Source organism: Mauremys mutica, unplaced genomic scaffold (assembly GCF_020497125.1).
Source record: "Mauremys mutica isolate MM-2020 ecotype Southern unplaced genomic scaffold, ASM2049712v1 Super-Scaffold_100406, whole genome shotgun sequence".
In the NCBI taxonomy this organism is placed as follows: Eukaryota; Metazoa; Chordata; order Testudines; family Geoemydidae; genus Mauremys; species Mauremys mutica.
Window position 1 is genome coordinate 138,087 of NW_025423333.1, and position 26,988 is coordinate 165,074.

At 47.4% G+C, this 26,988-nt stretch overlaps 1 pseudogene; it reads right to left on the reverse strand.

The window, feature by feature from the left end:
* Positions 1-1,810: 1,810 nt before the first annotated feature.
* On the reverse strand, positions 1,811-26,700 carry LOC123361201 (annotated as a pseudogene).
* Positions 26,701-26,988: the final 288 nt, after the last annotated feature.

The window sequence follows — 26,988 nt, forward strand, 5'->3', positions numbered from 1 at the left end:
GTGGGGTGGGGTGGGGCATAGAGCCCGGCTGCCCCCCTGTCCCAGCGCCCCCTGCTGCCCCTTGTCCCAGCGCCCCCTGCTGCCCCCAGCCTGTCCCCGCAGCCCAGCGCCCCCTGCTGCCCCTCGTCCCAGTGCCCCCTGCTGCCCCCAGCCTGTCCCCTTCTCCCAGCGCCCCCTGCTGCCCCTTCTCCCAGCGCCCCCTGCTGCCCCCAGCCTGTCCCTTCAGCCCAGCGCCCCCTGCTGCCCCTTGTCCCAGCGCCCCCTGCTGCCCCCAGCCTGTCCCCGCAGCCCAGTGCCCCCTGCTGCCCCTTCTCCCAGCGCCCCTGCTGCCCCCAGCCTGTCCCTTCAGCCCAGCGCCCCCTGCTGCCCCTCGTCCCAGCGCCCCCTGCTGCCCCCAGCCTGTCCCATAGGCCCAGCGCCCCCTGCTGCCCCTTGTCCCAGCGCCCCCTGCTGCCCCTCGTCCCAGCGCCCCCTGCTGCCCCCAGCCTGTCCCCGCAGCCCAGCACCCCCTGCTGCCCCTCGTCCCAGCGCCCCCTGCTGCCCCCAGCCTGTCCCCACAGCCCAGCGCCCCCTGCTGCCCCTCGTCCCAGAGCCCCCTGCTGCCCCCAGTCTGTCCCCGCAGCCCAGCGCCCCCTGCTGCCCCTTCTCCCAGCGCCCCCTGCTGCCTCCTACGGCACTGCACTGGACAGTCTGCTCATGTGCAAGAAGTTGCAAGATCAGAGACTAAGGCCTGGTCTACACTAGGAGGGGGGATTGATCTAAGTTACGCAACTTCAGCTACATGAATAATGTACTGAAGTCGATGTACTTAGATCTACTCACCGCAGTGTCTTCACTTCACTGCAGTGAGTCGACTGCTGCCGCTCCCCCGTCGACTCTGCCTGCGCCTCTCCCGGCGCTGGAGTACAGGTGTCAATGGGAGAGTGCTTGGGGGTTGATTTATCATGTCTAGACTAGACATGATAAATCGACCCCCGCTGGATCAATCGCTGCCCGCTGATCCGGTGGGTAGTATAGACATACCATAATTCTGCTTCTGATTTAATTATTTAGCAATTCCCTGGAGACATGTGGTACCTTTATACCCACCACTTTGACGCTTTCCTCTCTATGACCCCCAAAATGAACACATTACAATGACTTTCATGCATTTGCCCTTCCGTTTGGAATGTTCTGACTCTTCTGTATACACCAGTCACCCGCAGCCCAAGTGCAAGAGAGGGTTATGATCTATTACAGTCAAACCGCTGTTTGCCACCAAACCATTAACTCCTTTGAGATTGTGACTATGTCAAAAATGGGATTTTTGTGGGGGGGGCGGAGTTTTTTTTTTATATAAGTAGCTGGGTAATGATCAAGTGACTATAAAAAAAAAACAACCAACAAAAATACAGCTATTTATATAAATATATTAATCCCTGCAGGCAATGTGTCTCTTCAGCTTCACCAAAAAGGTTCATGAACAGATTGCATAAGCAAAGAATTTCTACATTCTTTACACTTCTCCTCCCCAGAAAAAGAAAGGGTTTTTTTCCTCTTCTTTATATTGCAGGCACAGAATGGCAACTCTGGCACTCGATAATCCATTCCCGGAGGTCCAGAAGTCAGCACCCCTACATTTAACAGGGGGGTGTTTGTTTGTTTTTTATATATATATATATATATATATATCTCAAATCATCTTGGCTAGAGATTAGTTCCTTCAGGAGAAACAGTGCTTTTAGACTTCTTATACAGCAAAATGGGGAAAAAAATAACCCCAAACTTCTATGGCTCAACAACAAAAAGCTTCTTGAATTACCAAGCAGTTTCACGGAACAGCCTTCATTGCGCAATAGTCTCCCGAAGAGTGGGTGCTGTGTGTGTCCTGGCGGGCGGGGGAATACTGCTCAAATGGCACGGAGAAGGTCAAGGTACTCCTGCAAGGAGAGAAGTCACATGGTTACATGGTCAGGGGTGAGGGAGGAGAGATAGCTAATGATGCTGCAACACTTTTCAGTTACCACAAGCATTAGGGTTAGAGCTGGGGATGCCAGAGCTGGGTTTTGAACACCCCCAAAGCATGAGGGTTTGGGGATCTGGGATTTTGGCTTAGCCAATTATAAAGATAGGGGCCAGGTCTGAATTTCAAGCCACCTCCAGAGCGCAACTGCAGGGCTCTGGTTCAGGCCCATCTCTGCTCAGGACTGATCTTTAGCCAGAGAGAAACACTTACCTCCGTTGGTGTTACAGTCAGGACCCTATCCAGGTCTTCCACTAGCTGCTTAAAGGTTGGCCGTTCCGATGGGACTACATGCCAGCACTCCTTCATGATCATGTACCTGAGGAGAACAAAGAGCAAGAGGCCTTCCCTGTGATGGGGTGGGGGAGAGAGAAGAGCACGTGTGCAGATCTACATGTCCCAGCACAGCCAGGCTTTGGCCCATGCACCTGCTGGGGCAGAACCAGCCCCCACTCCTTTGCATTGCTCTAAACAAAGTGAGACATGCAGCTCCTTCTGTGCCTGAACCCACTGCCCAGCCCAGATACAGCCACCAGTCTGTGCATTGCTACAGGGCGTAACACAACCCAGCTGGTATGCCTGCAGCAGAAGTAAAGAAAGGGGATCCCCTAGGTAAACCTCTCCAGCACGGGGCCTTAGGAACCCACAGTGCCGGAGCCCAAGAGGGGCAGGTATGGAAACTGGGTGTGAAGAGGGAGGGAAAGCCCAGGCTACAGAGTACTGAGAAAGGCAGCTGGGTCTATCAGGAGTTTTATTACTGTAGCTGTCTATCACACAGTCCTTGGCAGCATAGGCCTAAGGTTGCCAATGGCTTGGTGCTCTATGTAGCCCCAGCATTCATGGCCTTGGCAGCAGGACCAGAGGCCCCAAAGGGAAATCAAGGAGGAGGAAATTCACACTTCAACTTCTTTGACATGCACGCACACCCCTTTACAATAAGGTGGGCGACCTGCAAATCACAAAGCTAGCCATAAACTGTCACATTTGACTAGGAAGCCATTGGATTATCCAAACAGAAGCCCCTAATGTCCTAGTCGGAAATCTGGTTTGTATGGTAAACAATGCTAAGGCCTGGCTCTCGCCCTGTCACTTTGCTAGGAGCAAGAGGACACTCATCAGGCCCTATTGGTCTTGAGTGCCCTCTCCCTTAAGCAGGAACCAATGATGTTTACAGGAGAGGGCGTCCTCCCACAGAGACAAGAGCAAATACCAATTTAATACAGATTGGTCTGCTTTGAAATCCAACATACAGCAGGAAAAGCTTTGCCTACAGCAGGTTTGTCCACAGTTTGTCCACAGTGTGGAGTAGGCAAAGCCAACTGGACCAGGGAAGAGTTAAAAGACAACAGCTGGGAACGGCGAGACAACAGGCTTAAAATGGAGTACTGCTAGCACGACACTCACCGAATAGTGATTTGTCCTGCCTCAGTCCCAGCGTACTGACTGGAGTTACACGCAGGCAATTAAATGTTACTTAATTCACATTTGTTTAGGGAGTTACTGAAGTTGAAACAACAAGAAAGGAAACTAAACGTAATGATGCCATTTTCAGAGGCTCAGAACCGGCCTCCTAGCAATGGTCTCAGGGCCAGAGAAAGTGTTTCTTGTCTGCACAGTGGCCAACGTGCCGGGAGCGGAGTACTGCTGCAATCAGACAAATACATCAGGCAGGAAATGCTGCATTCGAAGGGTAAGTCACCAGAGGCACTGCTAGCCCACTGGGGGCTCAAAGAAGGACTATCCTCTTCCCCTGCTCCACCCCAACAAATACTGCTTGGGGACCTAAGCGATTGCTTAGTCTGCTTATGCCTGAGCCTCCCTAGGCAAATCCACAGACCTGAGCTGGGCATGGGTTGACATGAATCGACCAAGCATAGCAAGCGTAGCTGCATATTTTGACTGTCGGTGATGTAATGAGTCTAAATGCATCAGGATCGGTAAGTCTATCTGGAGCCAGCCGGACAATCGCACAGCAGGACCAGTAAACAGTAGTAAGTGGGGGTCAGACAAAGGAATGGGCAGCAATATTTATACACACACACCCTGGAGAAACTGAATTAAGAAGGAAAATAAACTCGTGCGTCAGCCAAGGTTTCTAGAAATGAAGCCATAAAGCTACTCCCTCCCTCACTTACAGGTCATGAGTGCAGTTTGCTGGCTTGTCCAGCCGATTGCCTTCTTTTAAGAATTTGAAGAGTTCCTTGCTTGGAATTCCCGGATATGGAGACCCCCCCAAAGTAAAGATCTCCCACAGCAGCACTCCAAAAGACCAGCTGGGAACCAAAGAAAGATGTTTAAAATTCAATGAGGTTTTTCAGTTTGTTTGGTTTTTTGCTTTATTTCAGTGCAGCCATGCACAGCTAACACAGACGTCAATAGCATGACTAATTGCCTAGGCCATTTTCACTAGTTACTTGGAGATCTCTGCTGATCCAACTCACTAGCAAAGAACTCCCAGGCACCACGTCTGAAACTGAAATCAGCATTTAATCAGATAGGTGACAGCCCATTTATTACCCCTGGCTCTTCGTTAGGTCTTCCACCAGCTCCACTGAATGGAACAAATCCAATGATTCATGCCCAGCTTCACTGAATCACAGGCTAGGAACCACAGGCCACTGTGCAAGCTGATAGCAAAGCTTGCTTGTTACAACCCTTATTTCACTGGCCGGACTGGAACAGAAACCCCCTACAAAAATCAGCACAGGTCTAATGTTAAATGCCTTGGCACTGCTGCTGTGCTACATTTAAAAGTCCACTTTTTCAAAATATATTTTGCCTCCTTCATTTTCTTTTTTAAAATAGAGATTGTGTGTCTCTTTCTATCTCTCTAATTTAGGTAAACTGACGTGTCCATTGCTGCATTACCTACGTGCTGAAACTACGATTTTGGATCACTGAAGCTACAGCATGTGAAATTTACAGAAGAGAGAATACAAATAATGCTTACACATCGCTCTGGTGAGTGTAGACCCCGTCAAACAATGCTTCTAGAGCCATCCATTTCACAGGCAGCCGACCCTGTAATTAGGAAGACAAAGGGAATGTTCCATCAGCATATTCACTCAGCCACAAGGGCACTATCTGAATCTTCTATTCTAATCCAGTTTGAAACATTTTCATTAGTCACCACATCTGCTTCCCTGATCACTGTGCAGGCAGTAGTGGCCACATGTAAACAGAATATAACATTTGATCCCCGGTCTTCACTGACTATCTGCATTATAAACACCCTCACCCTCTTGCATGCTGCATTTCACTGCCAAGACAGGTTTAATGAATCAAGACATTTAAATCTCTGCATGAAAAACAGCATCCATCGTGTACGAACGCAGCTGTGGGGCTGGACAGTTTCAAAATAGAGTGGGACCAACACACACAGGCCTCGCTGGCTTGAAGAGATCATTTCACTCAGTGCAAAAATGCTGCTTAGTCTGAACTGTAGGGGGAAATCCACAGAGTGAATTCACCCAATGGCTTCACTGTGATCCCGCTGAAATCAAATGGGGTGTTTTTGTCATTTCAGCAGGACTATCGATGATCTCAACAGGGCTCCTTGTGGGTACAGGGGCCTGTCTGCCTGCTACCAATTGCTGGATCAGGGCCCAATGTTTTTCTCAATGCAGTAATTTGTTTAAAAAGAAGGTGTGGACCAAGGGCGTGTGCTGCTGACTCCTCCACCGCTGGGACCTGCCATGCACTTGGCAGCTGTGTACTCACACTGGCTGTTTTCTTGTAACAGCTGATGTTGCCAACATCTCTGGCTAGGCCGAAATCGGCTATTTTCATCACATTGTCTTCAGTGACTAACACGTTCCTGGCTGCCAAGTCTCGGTGAATGCACTGTGAAAGGTGAGCATGGAGATAAATATGGGCTCGTTAAACTGCTTATGATTCGTGGTTTATGCCGATTCATTTACCTGAAAGCCAATAAAGCTGCACCATTTAATTCTTCGCCCTTTAGATCATCGCTGCCACATGCAGTCTCAGACAAACGGCTTCTAAGCAACATCTACCAAACACACACACACACACACACACACACACACACACACACACACAGGCAAGACAGCAGTGCTTCTTCATCTGCTCTCTCAGGACAGGACACTCGGACTGGAGATCGGCTAGATCCCGGGGCTGAACACCAAGCTGCCACCACCAGGGAGGAGAGTCTGGGCTAATGGTTTACTTACAGGAGGGCAATGGGAATCAAGACACTAGGATTTGATTCCCTGCTCTACGACTGACTCACTGTGTATAAACTAATGTCCCAGTTTCCCCATCTGTAAGATGGGCCTGATTGTCAATTGCGAGACTAGTGTCAGGTCCAATGTTTGCAAAGTGCTTTCGGAGCCCACGGATGGCTCTATGTAAGTGTCAGGTCTTGTTATGAATGGGTCAAATCCTTCGCTGGGCTAACTCCAAGGGAGTCTACGTTCACCTGGTAACTAACCAGAGATACTGCTCTTCTAACAAATGAATGTTTGTCACAGGCTGTGTCTCTGCCTCAGCCTTGATGCTCTGCACTTTCAGCAGTACTGAAAAGGGGCCACAGAGGCTCCTGATTCTATTGTCTGAGATGAGATTCTCTCTCAAAGTGACTTTCAATTTTGCTGTCATGCTGACGCCACCAAGATGCAGCGTACAGCGCAGCATGGCTCTAAATCTGACTGTGGCCACCTCTGGCTAGTGGCTGAGACTGACTGAAGGTCGGACATCTGATAGTCAATTACTTCTGCCTTTAGACGTTTCTGTTGTGTGACATTTGTATTTGCTCACTGAAAACACGCAACTGAGGTCTGCCTTTCATACGGACTCTGCAATGTCCATGTATTGCCAAACTGTTCACACACTTACTCATAGACTCATGAAGCAGCAAAGAGTCCTGTGGCACCTTATAGACTAACAGACGTCTGAATCGTCTGTTAGTCTATAAGGTGCCACAGGACTCTTTGCTGCTTCTACAGAACCAGACTAACACGGCTACCCCTCTGATACTTGATCATAGACTCATAGACTTTAAGGTCAGAAGGGACCATTATGATCATCTAGTCTGACCTCCTGCACAATGCAGGCCACAGAATCTCACCCATCCACTTCTATAACAAACCCTTAGCCTATGTCTGAGTTACTGAAGTCCCCAAATTGCGGTTTGAAGACCTCAAGCTGCAGAGAATCCTTCAGCAAGTGACCCGTGACCCGTGCCCCATGCTGCAGAGGAAGGCGAAAAACCTCCAGGGCCTTTGCCAATCTGCCCTGGAGGAAAATTCCTTCCCGACCCCAAATATGGCAATCTAAACCCTGAGCATGTGGGCAAGACTCACCAGCCAGCACCCAGGAAAGAATTCTCTGTAGTAACTCAGATCCCAACCCATCTAACTTCCCATCACAGACCACTGGGCATACTTACCTGCTGATAATCAAAGATCAATTGCCAAATTAATTGCCAAATTTAGGCTATCCCATCATACCATCCCCTCCACACATTTATCAAGCTTAGTCTTACTGTTGGATTGTTGATTACAGCAAAGGGGCACCCAGCTAAAATCGCTCATAAATGGATGTGATCATACACAAATGGACTTCTAGGTCCCTTAACAATGCTTCTTTGCAAGCAGCAATGCATTTCTTACTGAAAAAAATAATTCCTGTACTAGGCTCTTAAGGGTAGAACCCAGTCATATATTTGCCCACAATGCACTGTGCACACCTATCACATGACACATATGTTTATGTACGTGATAAATAACAGACTCCAAGTCACTCAACTCACTTTCTGAGATGCCAAATATTCCATGCCACAGGACACCTGGTAGGCGCACGAGACTAAATCTTTAAATGTTAACTGCTCTTCTGGCAGCTTGCAGGTGTTGAGTGAAAATGTGTCAGGCGGCCGACGATCCCAGAGATATTCCTTCAAGTTCCCTTTTGACGCATATTCTACCAGAATGTAAAGTGGGCCTGCCAACAAAAAAACAGTCACAATCTGGCTCTTACATCATAATTACAAAGCGCCTTGCAAAGCAGAGTGAGAGTCACTAGCCTCATTTTACTGAAAGGGAAAGAGGGGTGAGGTGACATTATGGTGATCAACAGATGGCTCAGGCAGTGGTGCTATAAGGAGGGCTTTGGGATGTATGGCCACTGGGAAGCATTCATGGGCGGAAGACTGTTCTCTTGGGCTGGACTTCACCTAAGTAGGGAGGGAAATAGATTTCTAGGATGGCGGCTGGTGCACAACTGATTAAGAGAGCTTTAAACTAGGAATCTGGGGGAGATGTCCAGGTAATCTCCATGCCGGAATTTAACATTGAGAGGGAAGAAAACAAAGCAAGAAAGGATACAGCCGTGGGTAGGAGAATGGACATAAGGAGGAAGGATAGTGTAGATACCAGTCTAATAGGTGATACTGGCAGGGCCGGCTCTAGGTTTTTTGCCGCCCCAAGCAAAAAAAATTTTGGCTGCCCCCCCCCGCCCCCAGACATGAGCCCCCCCCGCCCACCAGTACCCCCCACTCACACCCCCTGTTGCCCCAGCACTGGCCTCCCCCCAAAATGTGGGATCCGCTACCAGCACACTGCAGCAGAAGCCTGGCCCAGCTGTGACTCTGTCCCCATGCGGGTGGAGCTGCTGGGCGGCGCGGAGCGGGAGTACTTCCAGGTGGCGGCACGGCTACGGGGTGGCATAAAGAACACGGCCCCCTCCCTGGGCTTCGCAGCACTGCTGGTGGCCAAGGTGGATCAGTTCGCGCTCACCGCCCTCACCCTCGACATGCTGGCGGCCAAAGACCTGGAGAGCCCCCTGGACCTGCTGCTCTTCAGCCTCACGGTGCCCTGGCCCAGCCCTGGCAGGAGGGAAGGCGAGGATCTCCGGCTGCGGGGCTACCTGCTCAGCACCGACGAACCCAGCCGGCCGCTCACCTCCTCACACACTCCAGGAGCCCCTCGCCGCCATCGCAGCTGGGGCTCGGCTCCAGGGGACCCCGTTTCCCTCCCTCCCTGGCCGCCCAGAGGATTCAGGGCAAAGCAATTTTGGGGACCCCTTCCATAAAAAAAGTTGCAATACTATAGTAACATGTATTTGGAAATGTAAAAAATAACTAGTGAAAATTAATTTGTAATAATTTGAAAATACACCAAATACATTATTTAAAAACATTAAATGCTTTACTGGTCTGTCTACATTTGCAATTACATAATGGGCTGTTGCTGGGTGATGGTGATGGTTGGTGCCAATGGGCTGTCACTGCCTGGAGGTGGTGCTGCTGTTGCCCAGGGCTGGGTGGGGAGCTGGGCTCTGGGGGGTGCCCGGCTCACAGGGGCTGGGCTCAGGTCTGTGGGGAGATGGGGTCGGAGGTTGTCTGGCTCAGAGGGGCTCGCCTCAGAGCTGGGGGTCTGGGGTGGGGGTTGGGGTCGGAGGGTGCCCAGCTCAAAGGGGCTGGGCTTGGAGATGAGGGTCAGGGCTGTGGGGGATGGGGTCGGGGGGTGCCCGGCTCAACGGGGCTGGGCTCGGAGCTGGGGGGCTGGGGTGAGGGAGATAGTGTCAGGGGGTGCCCACCTCAGAGCAGCTGGGCTCAGAGCTGGGGGTCAGGGCAGTGGGGGATGGGGTCGGGGGTGTCCGGATCAGAGGGGCTGGGCTCAGAGCTGGGGGTCAGGGCAGTGGGGGATGGGGTCGGGGGTGTCCGGATCAGAGGGGCTGGGCTCAGAGCTGGGGGTCAGGGCTGTGGGGGGAATGGGGTCAGGGGGGTGTCCGGATCAGAGGGGCTGGGCTCAGAGCTGGGGGTCAGGGCTGTGGGGGGAATGGGGTGAGGGGGGTGTCCGGATCAGAGGGGCTGGGCTCAGAGCTGGGGGTCAGGGCTGTGGGGGGGAATGGGGTGAGGGGGGTGTCTGGATCAGAGGGGCTGGGCTCGGAGCTGGGGGTCAGGGCTGTGGGGGGAATGGGGTGAGGGGGGTGTCTGGATCAGAGGGGCTGGGCTCGGAGCTGGGGGTCAGGGCTGTGGGGGGAATGGGGTGAGGGGGGTGTCTGGATCAGAGGGGCTGGGCTCGGAGCTGGGGGTCAGGGCTGTGAGGCGGATGGGGCTGGGGGGGTGCCCAGGTCCTAGGGGCTGGGGTTGGAGCTGGGGATCAGGGCTGGGTGGGGAGGATGGGTTTGGGGGGGTGCCCACCTCAGAGGGGCTGGGCCTGGGGGGGTAATGGGGTCGGGAGGTGCCTGACAAACACCTCCCTGAGACCCCCCCAATCCAACCCCCCTTCCCTGGCCTCTGACCGCCCCCCCCACAGAACCTGTGCCCCCTCCCTGCCCCCTGTGTGTCCCCGGGACTCCCTGCCCCTTAGCCACTCCCCCCGCCCCGGCTGCTTACCCCCAGCTCACCGCGCGGCAGCCGCATGGCTCCGGACGGGGCTGAGCTCTTCCCCGCTCAGAGCCGCGTGGGGAGGGGGCGGGGCCGCGAGCTCCAGGCTGAGCTCAGCTGCCTCCGCTCGGCCCGGAGCTTGCAGCCCCGCCCCCACCCCACGCGGCTCTGAGCGGGGCGGAGCTCAGCCCCGCCCCCCCTCCCCCAGCCAAGCGGCTGCAGCGCTGTTTAGGACCTGGGAAACAAGCGGAGGAGGAGCGGCCCGTCTTCTGCAGCCAGGCGGGGCCGCGCTACCGGTAAGGGGCCATCCCTCTCCCCCAAGCGGAGCCGGTAGCGCGGCCCTGCCTGGCTGCAGGGGACGGGCCGCTCCTCGGCTCGCAGCGGCAGGATGAGCTGGGGCCCCAGCCTTTTGCCGCCCCCTATATTTTGCCGCCCTAGGCACCAGCTTGTTTTGCTGGTGCCTAGAGCCGTCCCTGGATACTGGTGGTAGAATGTCTGTGCCTAATCGGGTAAAGAATGTCAGTGAAGCCAAACGGCAAAAAAATAAGATGTTTGTACACTAATGCAAGGAGCCTAGGTAAAAAAATGAAGGAACTAGAGCTACTGGTGCAGAAAGTGAAACCGGATATTATAGGGATAACAGAAACATGGTGGAATAGTAGTCATGACTGGAGTACAGGTATTGAAGGGTATGTGCTGTTTAGGAAAGACAGAAATAAAGGCAAAGGTGGTGGAGTAGCACTGTATATCAATGATGAGGTAGACTAAAGAAATAAGGAATGGATAAGATAGAGTCTGTCTGGGTAAAAATAACATTGGGGAAGAAAGCTACTAGAGCCACCCCTGAGATAGTGCTTGGGGTGTGCTACAGACCGCCAGGATCTGATCTGGATATGGATAGAGACCTCTTTAATGTTTTAATGAAGTAAACACTAATGGGAATTGTGTGATCATGGGAGACTTTTACTTCCCAGATATGGACTGGAGGACAAGTGCTAGTTATCATAATAGGGCTCAGATTTTTCTGGATGCAATAGCTGATGGATTCCTTCACCAAGTAGTTGAAGAACCAACAAGAGAGGATGCCATTTTAGAGTTGGTTTTGGTGAGTAGTGAGTACCTCATAGAAGAAATGGTTGTAGGGGACAACCTTGGTTCGAGTGATCATGAGCTAATTCAGTTCAAACTAGATGGAAGGATAAACAAAAATAGATCTGGGACTAGGGTTTTTGATTTCAAAAGGGCTAACTTTAAAGAATTAAGGAAATTAGTTAGGGAAGTGGATTGGACTGAAGAACTTGTGGATCTAAAGGCAGAGGAGGCCTGGAACTACTTCAGGTCAAAGTTGCAGAAACTATCAGAAGCCTGCATCCCAAGAAAGGGGAAAAAATTCATAGGCAGGAGTTGTAGACCAAGCTGGATGAGCAAGCATCTCAGAGAGGTGATTAAGAAAAATCAGAAAGCCTACAAGGAATGGAAGATGGGAGTGATCAGCAAGGAAAGCTACCTTATTGAGGTCAGAACATGTAGGGATAAAGTGAGAAAGGCCAAAAGCCATGTACAGTTGGACCTTGCAAAGGGAATTAAACCCAATAGTAAAAGGTTCTATAGCCATCTAAATAAGAAGAAAACAAAGAAAGAAGAAGTGGGGCCGCTAAACACTGAGGATGGAGTGGAGGTTAAGGATAATCTAGGCATGGCCCAATATCTAAGCAAATACTTTGCCTCAGTCTTCAATGAGGCTAATGAGCAGCTTAGGGATAATGGTAGGATGACAAATGGGAATGAGGATATGGAGGTAGATATTATCACATCCGAGGTAGAAGCCAAACTCGAACAGCTTAATGGGATGAAATTGGGGGGCCCAGATAATGTTCATCCAAGAATATTAAAGGAACTGGCACATAAAATTGCAAGCTCATTATCATAGTTCCTATTTTTAAGAAAGGGAAAAAAAGTGATCCGAGTAACTATAGGCCTGTTAGTTTGACATCTGTAGTATGCAAGGTCTTGGGAAAAAAATGAAGGAAAAAGTAGTTAAGGACACTGAGGTAAATGGTAACTGGGACAAAACACAACATGGTTTTACAGAAGGTAGATCGTGCCAAACCAACCTGATCTCCTTCTTGGAGAAGGTAACAGATTTGTTAGACAAAGGAAACGCAGTGGATCTAATCTACCTCGATTTCAGTAAGGCATTTGATATGCTTCCACATGGGAGTTATTAGTTAAATTGGAAAAGATGGGGATCAATATGAAAACTGAAAGGTGGATAAGGAACTGGTTAAAGGGGAGACTACAATTGGTTGTACTGAAAGGCGAACTGTCAGGCTGGAGGGAGGTTTCTAGTGGAGTTCCTCAGGGATCGGTTTTGGGACCAATCTTATTTAATCTTTTTATTACTGACCTTGGCACAAAAAGTGGGAATGTGCTAATAAAGTCTGCGGATGACACAAAGCTGGGAGGTATTGCTAACACAGAGAAGGACCGGGATATCATACAGGAAGATCTGGATGACCTTGTAAACTGGAGTAATAGTAATAGGATGAAATGTAATAGTGAAAAGTGCAAGGTCATGCATTTAGGGATTAATTTTGGTTATAAATTGGGGACACATCAGTTGAAAGTAACAGAGGAGAAGGACTTCGGAGTATTGGTTGATCACAGGATGACTATGAGCTGCCAATGTGATATGGCCGTTAAAAACGCTAATGCGGTCTTGGGATGCATCAGGTGAGGTATTTCCAGTAAAGATAAGGAGGTGTTAGTACCGTTATATAAGGCATTGGTGAGACCTCATCTGGTCTCCCATGTTTAAGAAGGATGAATTCAAACTGGAACAGGTTTAGAGACGGGCTACTAGGATGATCCGAGGAATGGAAAACCTGTCTTATAAAAGGAGACTCAAAGAGCTTGGCTTGTTTAGCCTGACCAATATCAGGGAGGGAGAGGAATTATTTAAGCTTAGTACCAATGTGGACACAAGAACAAATGGATATAAACTGGACACTAGGAAGTTTAGACTTGAAATTAGATGAAGGTTTCTAACCATTAGAGGAGTGAAGTTCTGGAACAGCCTTCCAAGGGGAGTAGTGGAGACAAAAGACATATCTGGCTTCAAGACTAAGCTTGATAAATTTATGGAGGGGATGGTATGATGGGATAGCCTAATTTTGGCAATTAATTGATCTTTGATTATTAGCAGGTAAATATACCCAATGGTCTGTGATGGGATGTTAGATGGGGTGTGATCTGAGTTACTACAGAGAATTCTTTCCTGGGTGCTGGCTGGTGAGTCTTGCCCACATGCTCAGGGTTTAGCTGATCGCCATATTTGGGGTCGGGAACCAATTTTCCTCCAGGGCAGATTGGCAGAGGCCCTGGAGGTTTTTTGCCTTCCTCTGCAGCATGGGGCACGGGTCATGGGTCACTTGCTGGAGGATTCTCTGCACCCTGAGGTCCTCAAACCACAATTTGAGGACTTCCATAACTCAGACATAGGTTAGGGGTTTGTTACAGGAGTGGGTGTGTGAGATTCTGTGGCCTGCGTTGTGCAGGAGGTCAGACTAGATGATCATGACGGTCCCTTCTGATGCAGAGTCTATGAGGCAGGTCAGCCGCAAATGTAGCACTGAAGAGGAAGGGCCAATGGTTAGAACACTAGCTTAGGAAATGCAAATTCAAGTCCCAGCTCTGCCACAAAGTTCCTGTATGACCCTGGGTGAGTCACTTTGTCTCTGTGCCTCAGTTCCCCATCTGTGAACTTCCCTACCGCACAGGGGTGTTCTGGGGGTAAATGAATTAAAGACTATGAGGTGCTCAGATACTATAGTATTGAGGGCCACCGAAGTACCTAAGAAGGTTAGATAGGGACAGGACTCGGGTCAGGTTCCCTAGCCAAGCGGCCACTGACAAACATCTCTCTTCAGAACCGACACACAAACATTAACTCAACTGCCTCACTGCCCTGTGGGCGAGCATTATCCTTTCCGTTTGATGGCTGGGAAGGCTTAGACATAGAGAGTATTATGTGAATTGCCTAAACCCACAGGGCTGGGACTCAAAGCCAGCATATTTTGGGCATTCAGGGAGTAAATAATAATAAATGACAGTCCAACCACCACTCTCTCTGCTTCCAGCTCCATTTTTTTCCCAAAAAAGGAGGACAATAAGGAAAAGCTTTTGAAAAACCAGTATCGATAACAGGTAGAGCCATATATATATTTGCTCCAACATCTAAAAGCCACCCAACTTCTCACTGAGCAAAGCAGTTTAATTGTGTGCACAGACATAACTAATCTTGTGGCTAATTCAGATGCATGAAGAAAAGGTGAAATCCTCCTGGCCTCTACACAGCCGGAATAAGAGGCTCCAGTAGCACAATATTACATTACAGGAGGAAACCCCTCTGCTTGCTGGGCCAGAAACCTGCAGTAGAGGTATGGAAAAGCAACTGTGTACACATAAGGCTGAGCTAGTACGGTGTGCACCACAGAGCAGAATGGGACTGCTTCCCACTGAAATCATGAAGTACGATGGTAGCATATGGCCTTCTCTGAAACATACCATCCTGCGTGCAGGCGCCTAGGAGGTTAATGATATTTTTGTGATTCCCAATCATTTTCAACATTTCCATTTCGGACACCAGGTCAGAAAGATCCTCGTCAGTAGCATCATCTGGAGAAGACGGGGGGAAAAAAGAGAAAGAAACTGTTAGGAAGGGAATAGGCGTTTCTTAGAGTCTAGAGAGTAAAAGCATAACTAGATTGCATTAGTACTATACAGTATGTTATACACTCAGTGAACGGAGGCTGGCCATGTGGCCATCTGAGCATTTCTGAGAGCTGGTCATCCTGCAGGAAATGTTAATCAGGAATCACAGAACTGGAAGGGACCTCGAGAGGTCATCTAGTCCAGTTCCCTGCACTCATGCAGGACTAAGTATTATCTAGACCATCCCTGACAGGTGTTTGTCCAGCCTGCTCTTAAAAATCCCTATTTGCTTTTGCCCCAAATCAGGGTGAAAACTTGAAACATCAAAACTTGTTGCCAAACAAAAAGTTCTGAAAAATTTTGACACGGAAATAAAACATTGTGAGTTTTGTTTTGATGTTTAGAAACTGAAAAAAAAATTGGATTGTCAACTTCAGTTTTAGGATTTTTGGGGCTTCACCGCCACTCTACCCCACCTTTTCCCATACATACAAACAAACTTTCTCCAATTTTTTTCGTACTGGAAAAGAACCAGGGGCAGGTAAAATATGTCTGGAATCGTGGGGTAAAAGCCCCCAGAATAAATTGGAAAACCAATTTTTTTTTGTTAGTTTTCAAAATCAAACCAAAACACAAAACATCAAAATGTTTCAGTTTGGCAATGTTGAAATCTTCCCCATCAAAAAAAGTTTAATCAAAATTGATCAATGAGGTTTTGTCAAACCCCACTTTCTCATGGAAAAAATTTTCATTTGAAAAAAGTTGCAGCTGGTGTTAGTATTAATACTGCGCAGAACCTCAGCACTTCTTGCTTTGGCTTAGCCATGCCACTCCCCTCCAGGTGTTTTCCACAGCTAGTCAAGTCACTGCAGCTTCAGTGCTTTAGGCAGGGAAAACAGGAGAATCTGGAGGAGCCCAACCAATCTCATTGTTTTGCCTCTTCTTAAGCTGTTGAGATGTAATCTCAGGGAGCTTGGCCAGGGTTCAATTTGATAGGAAGATCTATTGAAGTGCTTATATGACCCTCATCACCCAAGTAGACAAGCACTTTACAACCCTGAATGGATTTTATACTCAATACCCCCATGAGATCGGGAAGCAGTATCCCTATTTTAAAGGCCAGGTGCTCCGACAAAGGGTAAAGAAAGTGACTTGTCCAACATCATAGAGGAAACCTGTGGTTGAACTGAACCCAGGTCTCCTGTAGCCAAGTCCAATGCTGTATCCGCTTAGGTACCCTTAAGATAACACTCAGCACTTCCTGTGACCCACCTAACAGAAATCTGTGGAAACAAGCATCAGTTATGGAAGCCAAAGGGAGAATTTGGCCTTAGGTTTGCTCTTCTTATGTAGTCATATTTTTTAAATAAAAAATGAACCCCAAACCAAGATAAATGCCAAGGGCAAATGCCTAACAGCCCCAACTCCTGCCATTCCTTCATGGTGCTGTTCTCTGTACCTTTTAACATCTTGACAGCTACAGTGATGGCCTTGTCTGGTTTGTCCTTATCGATCCCAGTCGCTTCTGCCATCACCACTTGACCAAAACAACCTTCACCCAGAGGTTTCCCCAGAGTCAGGCTGAAGTGACAGACACAAACAAATGAATTAATGTGTGACCGGGCTGAGGACTGGAATGAAGACAGAAGAACGACACGTTTAACTGACCGAGATCTTGTTAATTCCCACTTGGGATCAGCAGGCAGCTCGAGCTCTGAGACATTTGCTAGCTTCAGCCCATCGCTGGATGAGAGGTGGGTGAGATTGACCAGCGGGGTACCGGAATTCATGGAAGGGTTTGACTCCAATGACACCGGCTTCAATAGAGCAAATAAAATGTTATTGCCAACTGCCTCTGTGTCAGATACACGCAGCGGTGCTTGAAAAGGAACCAGCCAAGAAAATCACTTTGAACTAATCTTTGATTATTGAAGACTTACAATCAATTGTAACCTGGAAATTAAAAATATCAGTCTCATATTATGGGAGTGTATCTATCTAGGCAGGCAGAGCCAGATCCTCAGACAGTGTAAACCAGAGCAGCCTCACTGAAGACAGTACTCTATTGATTTACACCAGCTACATCAGTTTAGAGCAGCTAAAGTTCTGGCCTATATGCATGGAGTGTGTTTGTGTCCATGGAGTCAGTCCCAGCTTTCCAGTCCCAATAGGTGGTTTACAGCCAGAGAGGCTGAACCAGCAGGGTTTGCAGTCCTTTTTAATTCCTACGCTTACTGCTCTGCAGTGCCAGTCCCTGATGCACGACTGGATGGGATTTTTATTGTACAGAGTGCCATCATTGTCCCTTGCGGAAAGAAGGCCCAATCCTGGACCCACAGAAATCAGTGGAAGTTTTGCGAGTGACTTCAGTGGGACCAGGACCAGGACTGCACTTCTTTTCCCACTCCTCCCCTTCATGCTGGCTACGGGCACAGGACTGTAGGCTATTCTCTGGAAGGTCCATTTTCCCTGGGGTGTTGTTACGAGTGGCCAGCAGGGCTGGTTTAAGGGTCTGTTTTACTAGTCCTAGGTAAGCCCAGGGCTCTGGGGAATTGCTGGCCTCTGACAAACAATAATTGCAAACTAAAAAGAGAGTTAACTGCCACTCACTAAGTTTTCACTGAAAAAAATAAATGAATAAGTGAAACAAACTGAGACACGGGGCCTGACCCTCATGCAGGCAAAGGGCCCGCTGATGTTAATGGGATTGTTGCCTGAGTAAAAACATAGGGTCACGTTCCTAACGTAGAAAGGAAATGTAAAGGTAGGTTGGGGCTATAGGAATCTTGTATCTACTTTCTGTTACCTGTACAGTAGGGGTGTTCATGGCTTTTTTGTTGGTCATTTTCACCCTACAGACAATCATGATGACAACCACCAAGAAGAAGAAAACGAAGCCAACCCCACAGCGGAGGATCACAGCAAAAATGGAGCCAGAATCATCCGCCTCCACTAGCTCTGTAGAGTAACAAGAGATGGAAGTGAGGACAGGCGACAGCAGCCAACATGTACACATGTAGTGCGAGAAATTCTGGTAGGGCCTGAGCGAAAACTCACTGTCACCAATGGGAATCTTCCCATTGACTTCAGTGCGAATTGGATCAGGCCTAGGTTGGACACCTCTTTGTCTATGCGTAACCCCGTTGGACTTGACCCAGGAGCCCTCCCAAATCCACAACTCTGAATGCCTACAACAGGTGTTTTGCTTTTGCAAACAATGCAGGATCAGGCCCTTCCTCTATTTCACTCATCAGTTTTGACTCCAATGCTGGCAACAGATGTGCCCCAGACAAGGGATTAACATGGCAACTCAAGCTAAGATTTCAGTTTATCCCACCTGAATCACGCCTGTCTCCAAAGTATGGTGAGGTTAAAAACACGATACTTGGGGGAGGATAAATGGGAAACTTGGCTTAATTATATTATAATTCATAATGTAAATATTTTGTTCGGACAAGTAAAGGAAGGACAGATGATCCCAATAATTTTAGCAAAAATCCCACCCCAGGATTCCAGAAAGTCGGAACTTCCCGTAGGCCCCTTGAACAGGCATGAGCGCAATCATTTTGATGGCTAGAACATAATTAGCATCATGCACTCAGAGCTCAATCCTGCAACCCCCCTCAAGCAAAGCGCAAATCAAGAATGATTCCCCACCTGCTCCCTTCAGTCCAGGCACTTCTGAATTTACAAGGGGTCAAGGCAAAACCAAAAACATACTAACAGAAAGAAGATGCACCATGATTCTTTAATCAGCAGTGGAACTCCTTATAGTGAAATTACTCTGCTTCCTTTCACACAGTCACTTCACTCTGGGCTAAATGCTGAGCTGGGTAAGCTGGGTGCATGTGACTTGAAAGCAGTTGTACAGCTGCACTCATGGGCACAGTAATGAAGAAAACTCACGGGGGAACACTAATCCTTTGTGGGCAAAGGGGATATGGAACCACTCAAGCTCCACCCCAAAGCCTATTGATTTCAATGAGTCTTTCCACTGACTTTATTGCACTTTGGATCAGGCTCTCAGTGACTGCGCCCATGAAGGAACATAGCAATGTGAAAAATGGGGGTTCCACCCATAATCAGGGCATGGCTATTGTCAAAGTTAGACTCAGGACTCACAGTTTGTCAGACCACTCTGTTTTATTAGCACAGCGCTCTGCTAATAACACCCAGATAATGTGAGCACCATGCAAGACACAAACTATCTTATTTATACAGATAAAAGGGTGAGAACTTAACAAGATAACAAAGGAGGCAGAATCAGATACGTTTATCTGGGCTAGGCATGCATATCTTATTTCCTTACTAACTATTACCCATCTTCTGTTAATGTTTCGCCATTAGCACCATTGTTTATGCCTAATGTTTCTTTTCCTGGCACCTGTATTTCAACATTTCTTATTTCTGCTTAAAGGTACATACAACATTTTCTTTAATCCATTCTTATTTTTACAATATAATTCATTCTACTTTCACACTATTGTCTATACATACACGTACAGACTGTGCAGCAAGCTACATGGCTGTGAGCCAGCTTAGCAGATGAGCTGTGGCATTTCTAAATTGAACACTGAAGCATCACCAAGAGGAAAGAAAGGGCACAGCGCAGAAGGAAATACCTGGTAGAACCGTCAGCCAAGCAGAATGATGTGAAAACCCCATAGAATTGCCAGCGAGACAAATATATTCCCCTGCATCCTCAAAAGTAACATTTCGCAAGTACAGAATTTCTAGCTCCTCATCCGCTGTGTTAACACCTGACGTCTACAAGGGGGAAAAATACACATATATAGAAAGAGGAAAAACACAGGATAAGCCACATTCCCAGCACGTTTGAGGACACCACACAGATTTACAGGCAAATTTCAAAAGCAGATGAAGATTTTTTTGTTTCTTTGTTCTCAGTGGCCCATCTTCCACATTTATTTATTCATTCCCGTTTGCAACTTGGCGTAAAAGCAAAAGGTTCCCTTCTCCAGGCTCTTACGCTGTCCCACTAATGAAGCATGCAAGCAAGGAAAAATTGCCCCCACAACAGGACTGACTGTTTTGAAAAATTCAAAAGCAGATGAAGATTTTTTTGTTTCTTTGTTCTCAGTGGCCCATCTTCCACATTTATTTATTCATTCCCGTTTGAAACCTGGCGTAAAAGCAAAAGGTTCCCTTCTCCAGGCTCTTACGCTGTCCCACTAATGAAGCATGCAAGCAAGGAAAAATTGCCCCCACAACAGGACTGACTGTTTTGAAAAATTCAAAAGCAGATGAAGATTTTTTTGTTTCTTTGTTCTCAGTGGCCCATCTTCCACATTTATTTATTCATTCCCGTTTGAAACCTGGCGTAAAAGCAAAAGGTTCCCTTCTCCAGGCTCTTACGCTGTCCCACTAATGAAGCATGCAAGCAAGGAAAAATTGCCCCCACAACAGGACTGACTGTTTTGAAAAATTCAAAAGGAAAAATTGCCCCCACAACAGGACTGACTGTTGGTTAGTAGGGTGAGTGTGGGGGAGAAAAGGGTAAAGTGCTGACCAGATAAACGGTGACTTACTACAGAAAAATATTTATGGAGGGACACATTGTTTTAATGTCAATTTCAACACCAAAACCTATCTATTAATACAGCTCTTGATGCTATCATGTAATTCTGGATCTCCATTACAAAGCGTCCTTTAGGGAACATTCCTACATTATCAGGGAGCTAGACTGGCTGACTTGCCTCTCACTTTATAATTAGTCTACCAACCTTTAGCACCGTGACATATGCCCCGTTGGATCCATATTTACTGCCGTTGACTTCCACGTGTTTCAGCCACTGGATGTGAGGCTGGGCATCACTGTACACCTTGCAGTGGAACTCGACATGACTCCCTACCACCACAGTCTGGTTGGCAGGCAGTCCAGCCTGGAGAATAGGCCGGTGGCGGAACCTTTCTGAAGTGAAAATGGGGAACCCGTTTTTAACACCTCTCCCCACTGAACATGCCTGTCTGTGGCTTTCAGCGCCACTACCAATGTCTGCACAGGAGCTTGGGCTAGGGCTCATGAAAGGTGCTGGATGAGCAACCCCTGAGAACACAGCTCTTTGCTTACCCACAGAAAGGGTACGCCTGGGGAGATGCAGCGTAGGCTTCCCAGACACTGCCCCAGTCAACGTGCCTCAGTCCTGAACAGGAAGCATTATGTCCAGGATAGTGCATTCACTCCTTGAACGCTTGCTGAGAAGGAGGGCCAGCTGGGTTTGTGGTTATGGACCCGCATCATTCACTTCAGGGGACGGACTATATGATTAAGCCCAAAATCATCATTGCACATAAGCCATCTTGATGACGACTGTGTATCAGAAGTGAAGAGGAAGTAGAGAAATCTTACCTACTACATCTAGCTGGTAAGTGTGCCTAATGCTGCCATATTTGTTCTCTACAATGCACGTGTAGTTCCCTCGGTCTGACGGAACCACACTCTCCATCACTAGGCTCCACTGCTGATGCCGTAACTAGAGGGAGGAAAAAACAGATCAGCCAATCATAAGATATCACCAGCTAATATTTCATTGGACCATTATAATCAATGAACAAATGGCAAAACACAATGGGCCTCATTCTTGTTTATTCCCAGGCCTCTTCCCCCGCTCCCCACTCTGCCAGCGTGCTAGGGCTGCAGCACGTCTGTAAATGTAAGTTATGACCACTTTAAGGACAATTTACGCTGCCTGCCTGGTGGAAAGTGGTCTTTATGTGAGAATCAAGCCCAATGAATCAACTGTACAGTGGGCTGTATTACAGGCGCGGATCCTGCCGCGGGCTGTAGATGCTCCCATAATATAAATAATGGGCTGTAAGCCCGTTGGGACATGGACCATCTTTTTGTTCTACGTTTGTACAGCACCAAGCACAATGAGGGCCAGGTCTACAGCTAGAGCTCACAGGAGCTAAGGTAAAACAAATAATTGCTAGCTGCACTTCTATCTTGTGCCTTTCATCTGAGGAACTGAAAGTGCTTCAAAGACATTAAATAAGATAGCATCACATACTCCAGTCAACTGAGGGCCAGAGAAGTTAAATGGACTCCATCAGCTTAAAGAACCACACCTTTGGGGTTGGTTTTTTTGGCAAATCTTTAACCTACTTGTGTTACCAGTAACACCTACCTGCCGATCACTAGAACTGAAAGAGACCAGTGAGAAAAAAAATTCTATTTTTTACAGTTTGTTTACTCTGGGTATTAGGCAGCACTTTATGTACAGTCAGCCTCACTAGTTCCTTTATATAGTTATCTGTTTCCCTTTCTCAATGGGTATGTCTTCCAGTGGGTAACAGGTGAGAGACAAACATTAAAAACCATAGGAAAACCATGAGTGTAAAGCACAAAACTGCCAGGGTGTCCGACACTGGCTCGAGTATAGTACATAGTACTTTTCTTTAACTGATTGGATTTCAGACCAATGGTGTCCACTTTAAGTGACTTGGCCAAGGTGACAGGGGGCCCATCAGTTGCAGGGCGGAAAATGAATGTTGGCGTCCTTGCCTCAAAGTGATTCATGCACGTGCACACGCACACGTGCTCGGTGTGCATAATCCCCGTGAGCAGAGTTAGTTAACCTTCCCAAGCCTCTGGACATCAGTTAGAAGCCAACTGCCCCCATACAGCTGTCAACAGTATTTTAACAACGCGTTTTGGAGCGTATTCTTGGTACACAGAATCAACTGGCATCAGTGATGCCAGTTCTGCACACTACAGAAAACCAAGGGCTGATGCAGAAAATGAGTGGTTAATCAGCTGTCAGCACTTTTAGCTACAGCAGGTGAATTCAAACGGAGCCACTGTAACCATCTTTCACTAGTTGTTATCTGGATCCCCATGCCTTGTTTGAAAGGAATCAGAGCACAATTAACCTGTCAAAAGCAGCGTTACTGCACTGGACATTGGGTGTAAGGGCTATGAAGCAAATATGGCTTGGTTTTAATGGAGGGTGTCACGCTCTTGCCATAAAACTATACTTTCCCCCCACCTTTTGTATCTCGGCATCTGCTCAAGTAACAGTGTTGACTGGCCTACATTCCTAACTTGTTTCTAAGTGTTGACAACAAAGCATGTCACTGCATTTAAATGTATACGTAATAGAAAGACAGAAAGGTTTTGACTGAAGAAAGGTTTTGGCTGCTGACGATGATGGGTTCAATTCTGATGCTCTTCCTGGAGATTTCACTGGGCATTCTGTCAAGTAATTTTCTGGTTGAAACTGGACCAGATTTGATGCCAGAACTTGGGGTGGGGAGAGGGGTGTCTCGATCTAAACCTGTTACTGATCTGTCTCTATAGTGGCTTATATCATAGCCTTGCATCTTCACACCCCTCTTTATCCTTCTCTCCTAGGCATTTGTAAAGCACCCATCATGGTAGTATCTAGGATCTGAACTCTGGTAAAGCTTGGCTCCAGATACGAAGCATGTGTCATAAACCTAGATCCAAACACTCCAAACATCCAACCACGTGTCTTGCCTATTCTAGATATAAAGTGTCCATCACCTCATTGTATGGGACTTGAGCTCTGGGGAAGTGGGCTCTGAATACAGATTCAAACTGTGGGTCAGAGCTCTGTTCCTGTGACACAGAAGGTGTCTGGAAAGGTTTTTTAAAAACAACTAAGGAAAAGTTTTAGTCGAAAGCTGAGTCCAGACCCAGGGGATCACAAGAAGGATGTTCCCAATTTTGGGCAGTCAGTGTACTCGATAAACCATTAGAAACATGAAGTAACTCGTTGCAGACTTTAATCAAATCAGTGAGACACTGGAAATCCCTCTGGTTTATTTGGTGTTGTCACCAGGGCTGACGAGAGGGTAGGGGGAAGCCAGTACAAATTACCGGGGCCCGGCAGTCTAGAATGGGACCCTGGCTTCCCCAGCTTCATCGGCCCTGTTTAGCCAGTCCACTCTTGCTGGGGGGCCTGAAAATTGTTTTTCGCTGGGGCCCGAACCCGCTCTCGGTGGCCCTGGTTGTCACTCTTGGCTCCTTGAGAGACAAACATTTGCAGACACACTTAGAAACTAAGACCATGTTTGCTAGACTGATACGCAAGCCGGTGCAATGGTCTGGGGAAGGGATAATCCTCAGTCTCCCCCTTCCAGCCCCCCATTCCTTTCTAGCGTCATTTAACACACACAGGCTTACAATATTATAGATTCCAGCAAGGATTCTATAATATTAATTCTCTTTGGGAAATTTCATGTGATAAGTCATATGAATTTCACTCCTCTGCCATTTAAGAATGAACTGTATATAATTTATTTCAGCCATGTTTGGAAGTCTTCTCTTCCCCCGTTTTGAGTTTTGATGCACATTAGGGGGTATCTAAATGCCTTTTACCAGAGGTAAAAATTAGAGGTTAGGATGGGATATTAAAAAAAAAAAAAATCCAAACTTGCATGTTGCAAGTTCCAGCTTTCTTCTGCTGGCCACGGATTTCCAAAGAGCAAAGTCTAAACTACTCTGAACTTTGGAGAAAAAGAGAAAGAGGAAATGTTAATTTGTGATTCTGGTCTTTGCAGGTTAATCCACTGGGCTTGATCCTCAGCTGGTGTAAACTGTCCAAGCTCCACCAGCTGTTGATCTGGCCATTCACTTTTACCGGGCCTAAATCCTGGGATAGAAACTCCATCGTACCTGAAGAGCTTAATCTTCAATAAATGATACACTGAACTGATTTATTTTTTACTTTCTTTCTGGCGCAGATCCTCACCTGATATAAATGGGCATATCTATCTATCTAAGCTCTACGAGGGTAGGAGGCAAGAAAGAGAGAAATAAAGCGATGTTTCTGTATCTAGAGAGAGAGAGATCTTTTTCTAGGCAGACAGAGGGATTACACTCCTATTGGTTTAACAGACCACACACTGCCTCCGATAGCTTTTTAAACATTTACTTATTGCTGGAAGGTGCCTCTAGAGAAAATAAAGTGCTATGGTGCAAGAGATGTGACTGTGATGCAGAGGATGAAACTTTTCTATCTGAACTCAAGGGTAGATTCACACCACAGGAAAGTGGGAAGTGGAATTACTTTTACCTTTAGGTTTAATTCTGCAAGCATAATTTAGTGCAGCTGTCGTCACACATTTTTGTATAAATGCACATGCAAGCCTGAAAGAGCATGTAATTAGTACATTAGTACATTAGTATTTACATGTAATTAGTACAAAATGTTTGTGCTGCACTGGGTGACTTGGAAATGTTATCTATTATCAGATCAGTTGCAGAGAGGAGTTACCTCCCTGATTCTCCTCTCGCCTTAACTTCTCCAAAGATCTAGAACTGCCTGTGTGCCCTCAACCTTGTCAACAAACCACAATGTGCTGATTAGGAAGCTTCAAAGGTTTAAGTGAAACAAACATATTCAGCTCTTCCAGGAGGAGCCTGAGTGAAGGAGGAGGAAACAGTCTGGAAAGAGAGAGATTTTTCTTTCTTATGACTCTGCTGTGTTTATAACCATCCCACCAACTATTCTGTTCCCCAAAATGGTAAACAGGAAGGCATTTGTATAGTACAAGAGGGGGAAAAAAATCAAGAGCAACTGATTTTCCTGCTAAGTTACTGCCTTATTTTGATGTACAATTACAAGGTGGCACAGAAATTGTGGTCAGATACGTCGCCTGGTTAGGCATTCATTTACTGGTTTTCGGTGTCTGTGGGCTCTGTTTGTAGACATCAAAATCACACTGCCAACCGGTCCCTCTTTGCTATTACCCAGGGCAAAGGGGCTTCCAGCATTTCACCACAAGAATGTTACTGAATCGAGTCTCAGTATTTCTGCCGGGCTCGTGTTACACGTCTGAATGATGACAGAGAGAGGTCTGCTTAAGAGCTTAGATCAGATGCTGATCTCTGTTACATGGGTGTAAGTCAGGAATCACTTCACTGATTTCAGTGGTATCACTCAGGTTTTTATGCAAGTTACAAAAATGTAAACCCAATCTCTTTGTACCTTGTTGCATCTAGTTATTGCAGCGAGCACAGCAATACACCTGATCTATTTTTTTCAAGGTTACTTTTAAAAGAGACTAGCAACATGAGCAAATGCTCAGAGTTGGAATTCCACCAGAACGGGCAGCAGCTAATTTTAAGAGTTATTTGAACAATTAGTATGGTTATCAAAAATACCCCCATTCTGAACCACAGTGACTGTGGTTTATGAAGATACACACTGATATCCTTCTCTCTCACTTATGACAAAGTTGCCAGGATTATGGGCAGTACTACGGGAAATGCAATTTGTACATATCATAGAAAAAACATCTTGAGCAGAAAAATGTCACAAGCCCTAATGGTCATGGAAATATTTACTATGTAAAGCCAGGGATCTCATGCTTGCTTGCCCCTATCAGGATTGCTCAGTGAACGCTGGCTCCGATCGAGCCATCAATAATAGCTCCAGAGATGAATGAACACAGCATAGCCAAGATTAGACCCACAATGCCTTACTTTGATGCCCCCAATTCGATGTTCTCCCTTGAATTCTTTGCCATTTTTCAGCCAGTATATGGATGGGGTGGGGTTGCCTGCTGCAGGGCAATGGAAGCGAACAGTACTTGCTGCCGGCACAGCTAGCAGCTTCTTCTCCATCCTTTTTAAATGGGTCCAATAAGGAGCACCTGAGAAGTGAAAGACACAAAACAAATGGGCTTATTTCTGCAGAGCATAACATGGGGTAGAGCAGCTGCTTTCTAAGTGCTTGGTACTGTATCTAAAGCTGCCCAGGTCCAGAGCCTCCCATCCCCTACTTTTCATTTTAAATTCTAGTGGGATCCATGTACCTCCCTTGCCAGGCTTCAGATAGAGAGGGGCACTGTCCATTTAGTCCCCCCAATTCCTTCTTTGGGGGCTGCAAGGCGAGGTCACACCAGTATCCCTAATCCAGTCTGGTGACGTCTT